This window comes from Myiozetetes cayanensis, unplaced genomic scaffold (assembly GCF_022539395.1).
Source record: "Myiozetetes cayanensis isolate MyiCay16 unplaced genomic scaffold, myiCay2020 scf88, whole genome shotgun sequence".
Classification (NCBI taxonomy): domain Eukaryota; kingdom Metazoa; phylum Chordata; class Aves; order Passeriformes; family Tyrannidae; genus Myiozetetes; species Myiozetetes cayanensis.
The window spans coordinates 69,758-85,459 of NW_026088163.1; the positions used below are offsets into that span (position 1 = coordinate 69,758).

The following is a 15,702-nucleotide window of genomic DNA, read 5'->3' on the forward strand; positions in this document are numbered from 1 at the left end:
AACAACCTCTGTTACAGTACTAGCTAGTAAAAAGGGAATTAAAGGGATTTAAAAAGGAATATAAAATGTTTGCTTTCTCGGTTGCTTCCTATCACTAAACTGTGCTCACCTGCACAGACAGGCCAGGGCTACCAGGGTCTGCAGGGCTGATCGGTGCACCCCCAAGTCCCTTCCTGCTGAGCAGCTCTCAAGCCCCTCTACCCCCAGCCTGGAACATTCCAGGGAGTTACTGTGACCCAAGTGCAGGCCCTGACACTTGGCCTGATTGATGCAGCCTGTCCAGATCCCTCTGCAGAGCCTTCCTGCCCTGCAGCAGATCCACACTCACACCCAACTTCATGGTATTCATGAATTTCCTGGGGGGGCACTCGATCCCCTCATCCAGATCACCAAGAACGATGTTAAACAGGAGCAGCCCCAACCCTGAGCCCTTGGGAACCCCACTAGTGACCGGCCCCACCTGGATTTCGTTCCATCCCCCACCACTCCCTGGGCCATCAGCCAGTTTTTCCCCCAGCAAACAGTTCCCTCGTCCAGGTCATAAGCAGCCAGTTTGTGCAGGAGATGCTGTGGGAGATGGGGTCAAAGGCTTTCCTGAAGTCAGGACAGACACATCCACAGCCTTTCCCTCATCAGCTAATGGGTCATTTCATAATAGGAGGAGATAAGGTTTTCAGGCAGGACCTGCCTTTCTTAACCCCACGCTGGCTGGGCCTGATCCCCTGCCCATTGCCATGGGATGGCACTGAGGATGATCTGCAGCATGGACTTCCCCGGTATTGAGGTCACTGTGACAGACCAGGAGCTCCCCTGATTCTCCTTCTGGTCCTGCTGGTGGATGGACATCCCATTTGTTTGTTGCCAGTCAGCTGGGACTGCTGCAGTTCTGCAGCACTGCTGGGCCAGGAGTGAGAGTAGCTTGGCCAGCTCTTTCTGCAGCTCCCTCAGTACTCTGGGGTTCATCCCCTCTGGGCCCAGGCACTCGTGGGGGTCTCACTGGCAGAGCAGGTCACTGACCATTTCCTCCTGCATTGTGGGGGCTTCACTCAGCTGCCCATCACCAACCTCAAGCCAAAGCCTGCCTGCCAGGTGTCCAAGGGGTCAGTTCTGCTGCCCCCTCCTTCCTTCCCTCAGGATGGAAAACTCCCTCCTTTCGTGTCCCTGTGCCCCAGACGGCTCCCACCACCCCCTCACCCACCAGTCCCAGCATCATGGGATGCTTTAGCTTGGGAGGGGCCTTAAAGAGCATCTCAGCACCCTCCCAGGAAAGAATTCCTTCCTCCTATCTCCTGGAATCCTTCCCTCTATTTGTGAGAAGCCACTGCCCCTTGTCCTGTCACTGCAGGCCTTGTCCAAAGTCTCTCTCCATCTTTCTTGTTGGCTCCCTTCAGGCACTGTAAGGCCACAATGAGGTCACCCAGGAGCCTTCTCTTCTCCAGCCTGAACAATCCCAATTCTCTCAGCCTTTCCTCCCAGCAGAGCTGCTCCATCCCTCTGATCACCTTGGTGGTCTCCTCTGGACTCGCTCCAACAGCTCCATGTCCTTCCTATTCTGGACCCCAGAGTTGGAGGCAGCTCTGCAGGTGGAGCAGCGTTACAGCCACGGGTGTTCCAGCAGGGACACGGTGGAGCCTCCTGGAACAAAGGACCTTTGTGACACTGCAGGGCCTTCTGGAGCCAACGGAGCCCTGGGACACTGTGGAATAACCCCGCTCTGCTCTCCCCACTCCGGGGGTCCTCCCGCCCACCCCCGGCTGTCCCGAGGGCTCCCCAAACCCGCTGTGTCGTGTCCGTCCGTCTGTCCCGGCCCAGCCCCCCCCGCCGGCCCCGGGCTGGCAATGGAGGCGGCGGGGACTGACCCAGCAACAGCAACCCCAGCGCGGGGGGGACCCGCATCCCCCCGCCCACCGACGGCAACCCACCCCGGCTCCCCCAAAAAAACACCTCCAGGGGATCCCCAACATCCCCACAAGGGGCATCTGCGGCTCAGCTTTGGGGTCCTGAAAGATCCAAACATTCACCCCGCTACCCCCCCAGGAACAAACAACCGACAACCAACCGGAATTTTTGGAACGAGTTTCTTCCTGACAATTCCCCGCCCAATGGGGCAGGGCGATGCTCTTTCTTTTCCCTTTCCTCCTTAATGTCCTCCCTTTCGTCCCTCCCCCTTTTCACGTGCTCCGTCCCGGTGGCCGCACACGTGGAGCTCTCGGGCGGGTGAGCGGGGGGGGACAGAGTGGGAAAGGGGAGAGAGGGGGAAAAGAGGGGCTGGAACCCCCAAAGGGAGCGCGAGGGGCGGTGGGTCACCCCCAGATGGAGCCGGGAACGAGCCGGGGTTTGGGGGAACGATGCGAAAGGGGTGGGAGAGGGGGGATAAGGGGAGGTGGGACAGCGGGAAAGGGGTCCCTCGGGGTCCCTTGGTGTCCCCATCCCTTGGTCCCTGGAGAGGGGGGAGCCTGGAGAGAGGGGACCCCCGAGCCCCCTGTGCCGAGCCCGCGGTGGGGGCCGTACTGTTGGTTGTGAATTCCCGCCGGGATCCACAAAGCCCCGCACACGTGGCCGCAGCTCTTGTGTTTTCTTGTGGGCAGCACTCGCAGGAGCTCCCCCCACACTGCCCAAGCGCTGCCAGGCGCTGCTGCCAAGGCCCAGCAGAGCCCCCCGATCCCCCCAGTGCCCCCCAGAGCTGCGTGCGGGGGGTGGGAGAGAAGAGGAGAGCCGGTCTGGGCCCGGGGCAAGGCCGGGAAGGGGCAAGGAATGGCCCCGGGGCTGGGCTGGCGTTGGTGCTGCCACGGGGCTGGGCCGGAGCTGGGAAACAGGACCGGGAGCGAGAGGAGAGAGAAAGTGCTGCGGGACTGCAGAGCCGAGCCCCGGCTGGCTGGGGGGGCTCTGGGTTGGGGGGTTTGGGGTTGTTTTTTGCGGGAGAGGAGGTTTGGATCTTGCAGGCGCCCAAAGCTGAGACGCAGGTGAGCCCTGGGGGGATGTTGGGGGTGGCTGGGAGGTGTTTTTGGGGTTGCCGGCGGTGGGCGGGGGGATGTGGGTCCCCCCCGCGGTGAGGGTTGGTGTTCCTGGGTCAGGCCCTTCATTGTCAACCCGGAGCACAGAGAGGGGGACCCCTGGGAGCCCGAAACGGGGAGCCCGGAGAGGGGGAACCCTCGGGACCCCAAAGTGGAGAGAGCAGAGAGGGGGAACTCGTGGGAGGGTTATTTTGGGCTGAGTCGTGGGGATGCTGGGGAAGGGGATTCCCGCGGGTGCCGGGGCCAAGGAAAGCAGGGTACAGAGATTGGAGAGGGGGGATGGAGGGTCAAGGGGGACCCTGTGTCCAGGAAAGGGGGATCCAGAGGTCCTCGGTGTCGGGGAAAGGGGGGGGTCACAGAGTAGGGAGACACAGAATGGCAGGAAAGGGGGTTCAGGGGGTTCCTCAGTGCTCAAAACACAGGGGTCTGATGTTTGGGAAAGGCAGGAATGGGAGTCCAGGGCGTCCCAGGGTCAAGGTTAAAGGGGACCTGGGTGCTGGAAAAGGTGGAGTGTCTGGGAAAGGGGGTGCAGGAGGTTATTGGTGCAGGATTAGGGGATGCAGGGTGGTCCCAGAGTTAAGGAAAAAGGGGAAATGGAGGAATTAGCACTAGAGTGGGTCTAGAGGGCCCCTGTGCCGAGTAAAAGGGGGGTCCAGGGGCCTCCAGTTTCAGGGAAAGGTGGTTCATTGGATGGGGAGACCCGAGATGTCCCAGTAGGGGGTTCAGGGGGTCCTGGGTGTTGAGGAAAGGGGGGATTGGGGACTGGGAGAGGCAGGACTGGGGGTCCAGGTGTTGCAGTAACTATAGCATTAGTAGTACTGTGGTCAAGGCTTGCCTTGTAGGGCAGGCCTGAAAGAGGCCCTGCCAGGCACAAGTTAGGACTTGTTAGAGTTAAGAATGTGTTGATCGAGAAGAAACAATAATCAAAGGATTAAGTCAAGCATGCAGAACTGGTACAAGATGATTTGTAACTAGAGATAGGATGTGGTCTGGTGGTGGGAGGCAGTTACACAAAGTTTAGAGTTAGACCGTTGAGGTAGATTTATGATAGGGGGTGAACGGTGGATTGTAATCGGGTGATATATGTAAGTTTATGTATAACTGGTGTGTTTACTTTGATGTATGAGCCAATCACGTAGCCTTGTTTGTTAAAGAGTATAAAAGATGTAGTCGACATGAGGGTCTTTGGAATCCTGACTTGGGACGTTAGTCCTCAAGTTTCCCGGGCCCTTAATAAAGCACCGCATAAACTGACACTCTGTTGGTTTGTGTTCTTGTTACGGGCAACACAGGGGGTGCCAGCGTCAAGGCAAAGGGAGTGTGGAGTCTGGGAGAGGTGGGATGGCCGGGGAAGGGGGTGCAGGGGGTCCTGGTCCCAGATAAGGGGCTGCAGGGGCGTCTCAGTGTACAGGAATGGGGGGTTCAGGGAGTCCCTGGACACCCCAGGACCCCCCTGCAGGAAGCACTGGGAGTGGGGAACTGGGGAGACCCGGAGATTTGGGGGCTGGGGTGGTCCCAAGTTGAAGGAAAGGGGGGAACTGGGAGAGCTGGGAGAGCCGGGAAGGGGCTGCAGGGGGTGCTGGGGGGAAGGAAAGGGGGGCTGGGAGTGAGGTGACCTGGGATGGCTGGGAATGGGGGCAAAGGAAAAAGGGGATCCAAGAGCTGGGAGAGACGGAATAACTGGGAAAGGGGAGGCAGGGGGGTCCTGGAATCAAAGAAAGGGGGCTCTGGAGGCTGGAAAACGGAGAATGGCTGGGCAGGGGGTCCCAGTGCAAGGAAAAAAAGGGGTGCAGGGGGATCCCAATAATAATAGGGAAGAGTAGGAGGAAAAAATGTGATGAGGCTCCAAAGTGCTGATTTCCAGCAGCAGGGACGCCTGAACCCTGAAAAAGGGGGCGCTGGAGAAGGATGTCCCCCAGAACCCTGAAGTTGGGAGATGGGGGAGCCTTGGATTCCTGGGACCCCCAGCAGCCTGGAGAGGGCAGGGATCCCGTAGAGGGGAGACCTCAAATACACATGGGACTCCCAGTAGCCTGGACAGGGGGGACCTCCAGAATCCCAAAGTGGAGAGGCCAGAGAGGAGGAGTTCCTGGCTAGGATTTCTTGGGCTGAATCTCAGTGTTTTGGAGGTTTCTATGGTCCCAGGATGCCGGGGAGTCCTAGAGATGGACTTGGGCAGGAGGAACCCCCAAGGCAACACTCTCAGCCCTTGTTTCCCCTCCAGCAGGATTTGTCCTTCCCAAAGCTTGGGTGGATGGAGGAGGAGGCTGCAAGGAAGAGGAAAAAGCCATGAACCCCCGAGGCAGGTGAGGAGGAAGTCAGTGCCCCTTTGGCCCTGTCTTGTGGTGCCTGTGGGGGACAGGTTTTGGGGGATGTCCTTGGCCTTCCCTCTGGGCCGGAGGCAAATCTCCTGCCTGTCCTTCTTCCTTCCTGCCCCAGGCCCCGAGCTGAGGACGGAGAGCACGGAGGACAAATCCCCCCAGCAGAGCCTGGTGGGAGAGGCCATTTTGAAGGGCTCCCCGGTGCAGGAAGGCAGCGGGGAGGAAAAGGCCCGGAGATGCCCCCGGAGGAGGGGCTGCAAAGCCAGCCCAGGGAGCTCTGAGGAGGAAAGACCCGGCCTGTGCTGGGAAGGCGACCGGAGCTTGAGCCGGAGCTCCGAGCTGGTGGTCCCTGAGCAGCCTCCCAGCAGGGAGAAACCCTTGAGGTGCTTGGAATGTGGGAAGAACTTCAGGAAGAGCTCCAAGCTCCTCACTCACCAGCACATCCACACTGGGGAACGACCCTACACGTGTAGGGAATGTGGGAAGAGCTTCACTGATAGATCCAGCCTGATCCAACACCAGGGTATCCACACTGGGGAATGACCCTACAAGTGCTTGGAATGTGGGAAGAGGTTTCAGACCAGCTCAAATCTCCTCATGCATGAGCAGACACACACAGGGGAGAGGCCCTTCCGCTGCACCGACTGCGGGAAGGGCTTCAACCGGAACTCCAACCTCATCACCCACCAGCGCATCCACACCGGGGAGAGGCCCTACAAGTGTGGGGAGTGTGGGAAGAGCTTCACTCAGAGAGGTAACTTGACCTCACACCAACAGACCCACCGGTAAGGGAAGCCCTAGGAATGCCCTGACTTTGGGAAGAGCTTTGGCTGCTGTTCCCACCCCGAATGCCCCCCCTGATGGTGAGGCAACCCCTGGAGTCCAGTGACTGTCAGTCCATCCCTTTCCACCAGAAAGGACCAGTCCCCTTTGCCAGGGGCAGGTTGTGCCAACAGAACCCTTCTTGGGGGGTGTGTGGAGATTCCTGCCTTGCCTGGGACCCCCCAAGGTCACTGCTGGAGGTTGAGAGCAGAGATCTCACCACAAGTGTTGGTGTGGGGGAGTTCCATCCCTCTCTAATTCATAATTCTTGCTTTGGTGCCAGCTTGAGTAGAATTGCTTCAACAATTGCTTTAGTGTAGAGCATTGTCCTATCTTATGCTGTCCTACTGGTAGTTTTAGTGTTTCTGTTGTGCAGTAAATAATTCTGATGAAGACTTTTTATCTGATCATTTTTAAAACCTGGGGACAAAAGTGGTTCAGTCCTGCCTCTGTAATTCCCCTGAACTGAAAGTGTTGGCATAACCCAAGGCTGAGATTGGATCCAGCAGCCCCAGCTCCCCACAGTCAGTTAGGAGCTCAAGGGGGCCACCCCGCTTTCCCAACCCCCTGTGCCCAAGTCCCCCATGGGACCATCAGACCTGCCAGACCACCCCGACTTTTCCACCCTTCTCCCTGTTCCTTCCAATTTTTCATGATTATCAATCCCCAGCTCCTCCTAGATCATTCTAGGGGTCCCAAACCCCACATTTTCCCCTCTCTCCCCCTCTTCCACATCATCCCCCCACTCCCCAGCCCCCTCATGCTCAGTTTAGGGGTCCCACTCTGCCCTTTCCCCACTCTTCTTATCTATCCCACCCATTCCCCATGAACCTAAGTCCCCCTCCACTTTTGTGGGGTCCCACTCCCCTCTCACTCAGTTTGGGGTCCCACTACCCCTTTTATCCCCTCTGACCCCCTTTTCCCACCGACCTCCCCCTTCCCACCCCCCGCTCACCCGAGAGCTCCTCGCCCGCAGCCGGGGGGGCTCCCAGGACCACCAGTGCCCAGAGAAGCCTCCCCAGAAAAGGGGTTGGGTGGGGTCCTGGGTGGGCTCTGAGTGTTTTTGGGGGACCTTGAGGGGCTGTTGGAACTTTTGGGGAGTCCCAGCACCTTTTGGGGTGAGCTGGGTACCTATTGAGGGGCCAGTGCCCACCCAAAGTTCCCCCAGAGGGGAGTGACATGGGGGGAACACAGGGGGGTCCCCATTCCCGATCCATCCTGGGACCAGTTCTGTCCCCCCAACCTCGGCTCCACCCCTTGGGATCCTCCAGTTCCCCCCTAGTGCCCCCCAGTAACCGGGACTGGGGAGAACTGGGAAACTTTGCTGGGATCACTGGGAGCAGCCGGGTGGAGGCAGAGTGACAGCAGGGGAGGGGGGACACACGACCCCCCAAAATCCTCACGGACATGGGGGGGGTCCAGGCTGTGCCCGAGGCCCCAGGGAGGGGCTGCGGCCGCCACCGGCTCAGGAGCTCTGTGGGGAGAGAAAAGGGGGTGACAGCGGGGTGGGGGGACAGGGGGGACACCGGGATACACCCAGAGCTGGACTGGATCCAGCGGGACCAGAACTGGGGCAACTGGAATCATACTGGGAGCATCTGGGTCCTACTGGGGTCATACTGGGATCATACTGGGAGTGACTGCAATAATATTGGGAGTGTGTGAGAGGGACTGCAGCCATACTGGGGATGAGTGGGATCAAACTGGCTTCGTACTGGAAGTGTCTGGAAGTTCCTGGGATCATACTGGGAGTTACTGCCATCCTACTGAGATCATACTGGGATCAGACTACGATCATACTAGGAGCAACTGGTTCTATACTAGGGGTAACTGGGAGCCTTTAGGATCCCACTGGGAGGAACTGGGAGCAGCTGGGATCATACTGGGAGCAACTGGGCCCATAGTGAAGTTGACTGGGATCATACTGGGAGGAACTAGGACCACACTAGAGGTGACTGGGAGTGGTTGTGAGCAACTGGGATCATGCTGGAAGCTAGTGGGAGCAACTGGGAGTAAGTGGAACCATACTAGAGGCAACTGGAATATACTGAGTGAGACCAGGAGTGACTGGGAGCATACTGGGACTGACTGGGAGCAGGCTGAAGTCGACTGGGATATACTGGAAGAGACTGGGAGTGACAGGGATCCTACTGGGAGGGACTGGAACTGTACTGGGTGAGTGGGAGCAAGTGGGACTCTGCTGGGGTCAAATGGCTTTATACTGGGAGTGACGGGGAAATGTCTGGGTTCATCCTGTCTGTGACTGCCACCATAGAGGGTGTTACTGGGATCATACTGGAGTCATACTGGGAGGGACTGGAAGTACAGTGGGGTGATTGGGAGCATGCTGGGACCATGCAGGGGATAACTTGGATCCTACTAAGAGAGACTGGGATCATACTGGGACTGACAGGGAGTATGCTGGAGGCAACTGGGCTATACTGGGAGTGGTTGGGAGTGACTGGGATCGTTCTGGGAGTAACTGGAACCATAGTAGGGGTGAAGGGGAGCAACTGGAACCATACTGGGGGCAACTGGGATCATAGTGGGAACAACTGGATCTCTACTGGGGTCTTATTGGGAGTGACTGCAATAATATGGGAGTGTGTGGGAGGGACTACAGCCATACTGGGGATGAGTGGGATCAAACTGGCCACTTACTGGAAGTGTCTGGAAGTTCCTAGGGTCATACTGGGGATGAGTGGACTCATACTGGGATCATACTGGGAGCAACTGGGACTATGCAGGGGGAAATGGCATCGTCCAGGCAGGGACTGAAAGTACCTGGGGCCATCCTGGACTCAGACTGGGAGTCCCTGAGAGGGAAAGGAACCATCCTGGGGGGACTGGGAGCAACTGGGACCACCTTGGGGGCAACTGGGACCCTATTGGGAGTGACTGGGGTGACTTGGATCATAGTGGGGAGTGACCAGGACCATACTGGAACCATCCTGGGGGTGACTGTCAGTGCCCAGGATCATACTGGGAATGACTGGAACTATGCAGGGGGGACTGAGAGCAACTGGGATCATGCTGGAAGCAACTGGGAGTAACTGGGAGTGACAGGTTGCATGCTGAAGGCAACTGGCATGAACTGGGAGTGACTGGGATCACACTGATGGGAACTGGGACCATCCTGGGGCAAGTGGAGTTCACTGGGTGTCGTGGGTTTCTGTGGGTGGGTTTTGGTAGCGGGGGGGCTCCAGGGGTGGCTGTCTCTGTAATGTCACCCTTGTCCTTGTGAAGTCACCAATGTCCCCAAGGATGTCACCAACATCACTGTGGTATCATAACTATCCCTTTGTTGTCCCCATTCCCCTGCAAGGTCACTAGTCCCCAGAGATGTCATGGATGTCCCTGTGATGTCACCAGTGTCACCGATGATGTCATGGTGTCTCTGTGATGTCACCCTTGTCCTTGTGAAGTCACCGATATCCCCAATGATGTCACCAATGTCCACGTTATATCATGACCGTCCCTTTGTTGTCACCAATGTCCCTGTGACATTTCGGCTTTCTCATTGCTGTAAGCAGTCCCCTGTGATGTCACTGGTCTCCAGTGATGTCACTGCTGTCCTGGTGATATCACCACTGTCCCCAGCAGTGCCACCATGTCCTTGTGATGTGATCAGTGTCCTTGTGATTTCACCAGACCCCTTTGATGTCACCAATGTCCCTGTGACATCACTGCTGTCCCTCTGTTGTCACTCTGATGTCACTGGTCCCCAGTGATGTCCCTGCTGTTTCTATGATGTCACCACGTTCTCCTGTGATGTCACCAATAACCCTGTGACATCATGGCTGTCCCTTTGTTGTCAACAGTCCCCTGTGAGGTCACTGGTCCCCAGTGATGTCTCTGATGTCCCTGTGATGTCACCACTATCCCCTGTGAGGCCACCAATGTCACCGGTAATGTCACTGGTGTCTCTGTGATGTCACACCTGGCCTTCTGATGTCACTGATGTCCCCTGTCATGTCAGAGTTGTCCCTGTTGATGTCACTGCTGTCTCTGTAGTGTTATCACTGTCCCCTGTGATGTCACCACTGTTCCCTAAGATGTCACCAGTGTCACCGATGATGTCACTGGTGTCTCTGTGATGTCACCCTGACCTTGTGCAGTCACTGATGTCCCCTGTGATGTCATCAATGTCCCTGCAACATCATGGCTTCCAATTACTGTCACCCGTGATGTCACTGGTCCCCAATGATGTCACTGCTTTCCCTGTGATGTCACCACCGTCCCTTGTGATGTCACCCAGGTCCCCAATGATGTCACTGATGTCTCTGTGATGTCACCCCTGTCGTTGTGAAGTCACTAATGTCCCCTGTGATGTAAATAGTCTTCTTGGGACATCTCAGCTGTTCCTTTGTTTTCATAAGTCCCCTGTGATGTCAGTGGTCCTCAATGGTGTAATTTCTGTCCCTGTGATGTCATCACTGTCCCCAGTGACTTCAGCAATTTCCATGCCACTTGTGTCTCTATAATGTCAACCCTGTGCTTGTGAAGTCATCAATGTCCCTGTGACATCACAGCTTTCCCTTTATTGTCAACAGTCCCATGTGATGTCACCCAAGTCCCTGTGATGTCACCCATGTCTCTCGTGATGTCACTGGTGTCTCTGTGATGTCACCTGTTTCATCCATGGCCTTGTGAAATCATCGATGTCCCTTGTGATATCAGAGATGTCCCCATTAATGTCACTGGTGTCTCTGTGGTGTCATCACTGTCCCCTGTGATGTCAACAATGTCCCCAATGATGTCACTACTGTCTCTGTGATGTCACCACTGTGTCGAGCCATGGCACCATGTCCTTGTCATGTCACCGATGTCAGTGATGTCTCTGTGACATCACGACTGTCCCTTTGTTGTCAGCATTCCCTTGTGATGTCACTGGTCCCCAGTGATGTCACCCATCTCCCTGTGATGTCACCACTATCCCCTGTGATGTCAACAATGACCCCCATGATGTCACTGGTGTCACTGTGATTTCATCCTTGTCCTTGTGAAGTCACTGAAGTCCCCTGTGATGTCACCAATGTCCCTGTGACATCACGGCTGTCCCTTTGATGACAACAGTTCCCTGTGACCTCACTGGTCCCCAGTGATGTCATTGCTGTCCCTATGATTTCACCACTGTGCCCACCGGTGGCATCATGTCCCTGTGATTTCACAGATGTCCCTGTGACATCACGGCTGTCCCTTTCGTGTGACTAGTCCCCTGAATTGACACTGACCCCAGTGATATTACTCAAGTCCCCCTGATGTCACCACTGTCCCCTGTAATGTCAACAATGTCTCCGATGATGTCACTGGTGTCTCTGTCATGTCATCCTTGTGCTTGTGAAGTCACCGATGTCCCCTTTGATGTCACCCATGTCCATGTGATGTCACTGCTTTCCCTTTGTTGTCAGCAGTCTCCTGTGATGTCACTGGTCCCCAGTGATGTCACCTATGTCACTGTGATGTCACCACTGTCCCCTGTGATGTCACCAATATCCTCGAGGATGTCACTGTTATCTCTAATTTTACCCCACCCTTGTGAAGTCACCAATGTCCTATTTGATGCCACTGATTTCCCTGTGACATCACAACCATCCTTTCATTGTCACCAGTCCCCTGTGATGTCACTGGTCCTCAATGATGTCACTGCTGTACCTGTGGTGTCACCACTGTCCCCAGCAGTGACACCTCTTCCCCTTGATGTCACCAAAGTCCCTCTGATGCCACCAGACCCCTGTGACATCACTGTTATATCTATGACATCACAGCTATCATTTCATTGACACCAGTCACCAGTGATGTCACTGGTCTTTAATGATATCACCGATGTCCCTGTGACATCACGGCCTTCCCTTTATTTTCAGCAGTTCCCTGTGATGTCACTGGTCCTCTATGATGTCACTACTGTCCCTGTGGTGTCACCTCTGTTCCCAGAAGTGGCACCTTGTCCCCGTGATGTCACAGATATCCCTGTGATGTCACCAGACTCCTGTGATGTCATCAATGTCCCTGTTATATCAAGGCTGGCACCAATGTCACCAGTGATATCACTGGTGTCTCTGTGATGTCACTCCTGGCCTTGTGCAGTCACTGATGTCCCCTGTGATGTCACCGATGTCTCTGTGGCATCACGGCTTTCCTATTCATGTCACCAGTCCTCTGTTATGTCACTGGTTTCCAATGATGTCACTGCTGTCTCTGTGATGTCACCACTGTCCCCATGATGTCACTGATTTCCCTATGACATCAGGGCTTTCCTTTTTTGTCACCTGACCCCTGTGATGTTACTGGTCCCCAATGATGTCAGCCATGTCCCTGTGATGTCACCTCCATCCCCTGTGATGTCACCAATGTCCTTGATGATATCACTGGTGTCACTGTGATGTCACTGATTTCCCTGTGATACCACACCTGTCTCTTTGTTTTCAAGAGTCTCCTGTGATGTCACTGGTACTCAGTGATGTCCTCCATGTCCCTGTGATGTCACCACTGACCCCTGTGATGTCACCAATATCCCCAGTGAGGTCACTGACGTCTCTTTGATGTCAGCCATTTACTTGTCATGTCATTGATGTCTCATGTGATGTCACCGATGTCCCTGTGACATCAGAACTGTCTCTTTGTTTTCATCAATCCCTTTTGATGACACTCGTCCTCAATGATGTCGCTGATGTCCCTTTCTTTAGGGTTAGGATTGCGGCAAGGGTTTGGGGTTAGGCTTAAGCTTAGGCATAGGCTTAGGTTTTAGGGTTAGGTTTAGGGTTAGGGGTTAGGTAATGTTTGGGTTAGAGTAAGGGATACGGTCAGGGTTAGGGTCGGGGTTAGGGTTAGGGTGAGGGTGAGGGTTTAGGGTTAGGGCTTTTGGTTAGGGTAAGGGTTTAGGTAACTTTTTGGTTAGAGTTAAGGAAAGGGTTACGATTAGGGTTAGGGTTAGAGTAAGGGTTGGATGAGGCAGAAACATCCCCTTTCTCTTGCCCTTCTTGGTGTGTGGGGCGAAAATCGCCCTTGTCAGGGAGCCCCTGCAGGCTCTGCTCCTCCGGTGATCCAACAGCGGCCCCTGCTGACCATGATTGGAATTGCACCAAAAAGAAAGGAATATTGAACCATTTCTTTTTTTGATGGGAATTTTTGGTACAGGGTTATTTGGTTTGTTTTGTGTTCTTTCATTGTTCTTCCAACATACATATATCCTTTACTAAAGGGATGTTATTTTTCCTTTCTCCATATTTCCTCTTCATCCTTGGAGCCTCCTAATTTTGGATTTACAATTGCTTAGGGGGAGGAGTTTGGTCTTCCTCCTAACTCATCCTCCTTAGCCAAACACTTGTGTTTCATTAAATGAGAGAGGTGCAAAGTCATGCTTTGTTTACAGCCCAGAGATCTTCCAGGTTCTTCCCATTTGCCTCTGCCCCTCTCAGAGAACTTGTGTGGACACCTTCCCTGCCTGCACCAGGTGATTTCACGAAAGTGGGAGCTGGAGTATTTAATGGAGAAGGACCTGGGGGTGTTTTAAGGCCTCTCCAAGCAAATGTTTCCTTCAGGAGAGTTAAAGCCAGGACAGTGGAGGGAACAGCAGAAATGCAGCTCCTCCAGCAATGGCAACGCCTCTAGGAATTCCCAGCACATGCCCACAGATCCTCCCAGAGGGGTGAGGCAGACATCAAGGTTGGACGGGAATGCCCTGTTTGGGATAACTTAGGAGATGGCTGCATCCCCTCTCCCTTACCCAGAGGCTGGAGATGCTGCTGTCTGGGAGCAGGAGGTGCCTGTGTGGGGGTTCAGCACTGCTGGCTTGGTGCAAGTACAAGAAGCGTTTGGACGATACTCCCGGGCACGTGGTGTGACTCTGGGGGATGGTCCAGGGAAGTTTCAGGAGTTGGTCTCAAAGATCCTTATTTGTCCCTTCCAACATGGAATACTGGGTGTGATTCTGTGAAGATCCAGAGGGTTGTGTGTGAGGAGAGAGCAGGGGCTGAGCAAAGCAGAACAGGGCAATGGCAGCACAGCCCTTGAGCACTGTGAGGACACAGCACAGGATTCAGATCCAGAGGGGAATGGCTGACCCTGGAAGAAGGGTGGGTCACAATGTGGACAAAACATATCCAGGAGGAAAGAAGAGTAGAAAGGGTTCACAAGTTATCACTTGCCTCTGACAGGAAATATTGTCTTAGTCGAGGGGTTGCTGTCTGTTAGAGAAATGCAGAGCTCATGATTCTTGGTGTCCTGTGCAGGGACCATCCCAGACACTGAACTCCTCCCCCAGCTCCCATCTTGATCATTTAGATGAATGTGGAACCACCCAGTTCATGCAAATCTGCCCAACTGGCTGATATGAGCTCTTAGAAAAAGAGAAGAGACCAGAGAAGGCGTGATGGGGAGAGGAAGCAGTGAGCAGGATATGGCATTCCAACCCAGTGAAGATCCCAGCTGATGAACCTCCTCATGTCCTGGTGCTGGCAGCTGAGTGTGTGAGGAGGGAATCCTTCACCATTGGTGGCTGTTCCTGCCTGGGAGCTGGACCAGCTGCCTGGGAGGAGAAAGGCACAGGCTGAGAGCCTGCAGCTCCCCCAGGTGCTGCACACACTGAGACACCGTGGGGATCCCAGATCCACCATCTGTCATCTGTGAGGATCAAGAAATGAATGCCCTGCTCAGCTGTGGCTCTGGAGAGAGCTCAGCCCCATGCCCCTTCCACATTCCCATTACTGAGGATTTACTAGACAAGAATTTTCCCACCCATGTGGCTCCATCCCACATCTCCTTTTTCCCCTGTTTGGCAGCACCCCAAGTCCAGTTTTTGTGGGGTTTGTGGTTCCAGGTGGATGGTTCTGATGTCCAAAGCATTTCAGCACTTCCCAGGTGATACACCATCCCCTGAACCCATTGGGAAGTGTTGAAAATCACCCCCTTTTGTTCAGAGTCCCCTGGGGGCTGAAGGAAGCAATCATCCTCCTGCCTTCCCCAAAGCAGCTCTGCCCATCACTGCTGCACGCCTGATCCACACAGCCTGTGTCCTGCCCTGTGCCCAGGACACGCCCTGTCCTGCCCCTCTCAGCAGCACTCCAGTGCTCCTCCCTCCTAGACATATTTTGTCCACATTGTGACCCACCCTTCTTCCAGGGTCAGCCATTCCCCTCTGGATCTGGATCCTGTGCTGTGTCCTCACAGTGCTCAAGGGCTGTGCTGCCATTGCCCTGCTCTGCTTTGCTCAGCCCCTGCTCTCTCCTCACACAGAGCCCTGTAAAAATTCACAGAATCACACCCAGTATTCCAAGTTAGAGGGGACCCACAAGGATCATGGAGTAATCCTCTACCAAAAATCCCCCTCAAAAAAAAAGGAAACAGTCCGGTATTCCTTGCTTTTTGGCGCAATTCCAATCCCGGTCAGCAGGGGCCGCTGTTGGATCACCGGAGGGGCAGAGCCTGCAGGGGCTCCCTGACAAGGGCGATTTTCGCCCCCCACACCGAGAAGGGCAAGAGAAAGGGGATGTTTCTGCCTCATCGAAGGAGAAGGTTCAGGTGAAATGTCCCCCTGGAGCAGCTCT

General features: G+C 55.1%; 1 pseudogene; it reads left to right on the top strand.

Moving 5' to 3' along the window:
- The window catches only part of LOC126652463 (zinc finger protein 239-like), an 81,139-nt pseudogene that overhangs the window by 58,910 nt on the left and 6,527 nt on the right, over window positions 1-15,702 (top strand).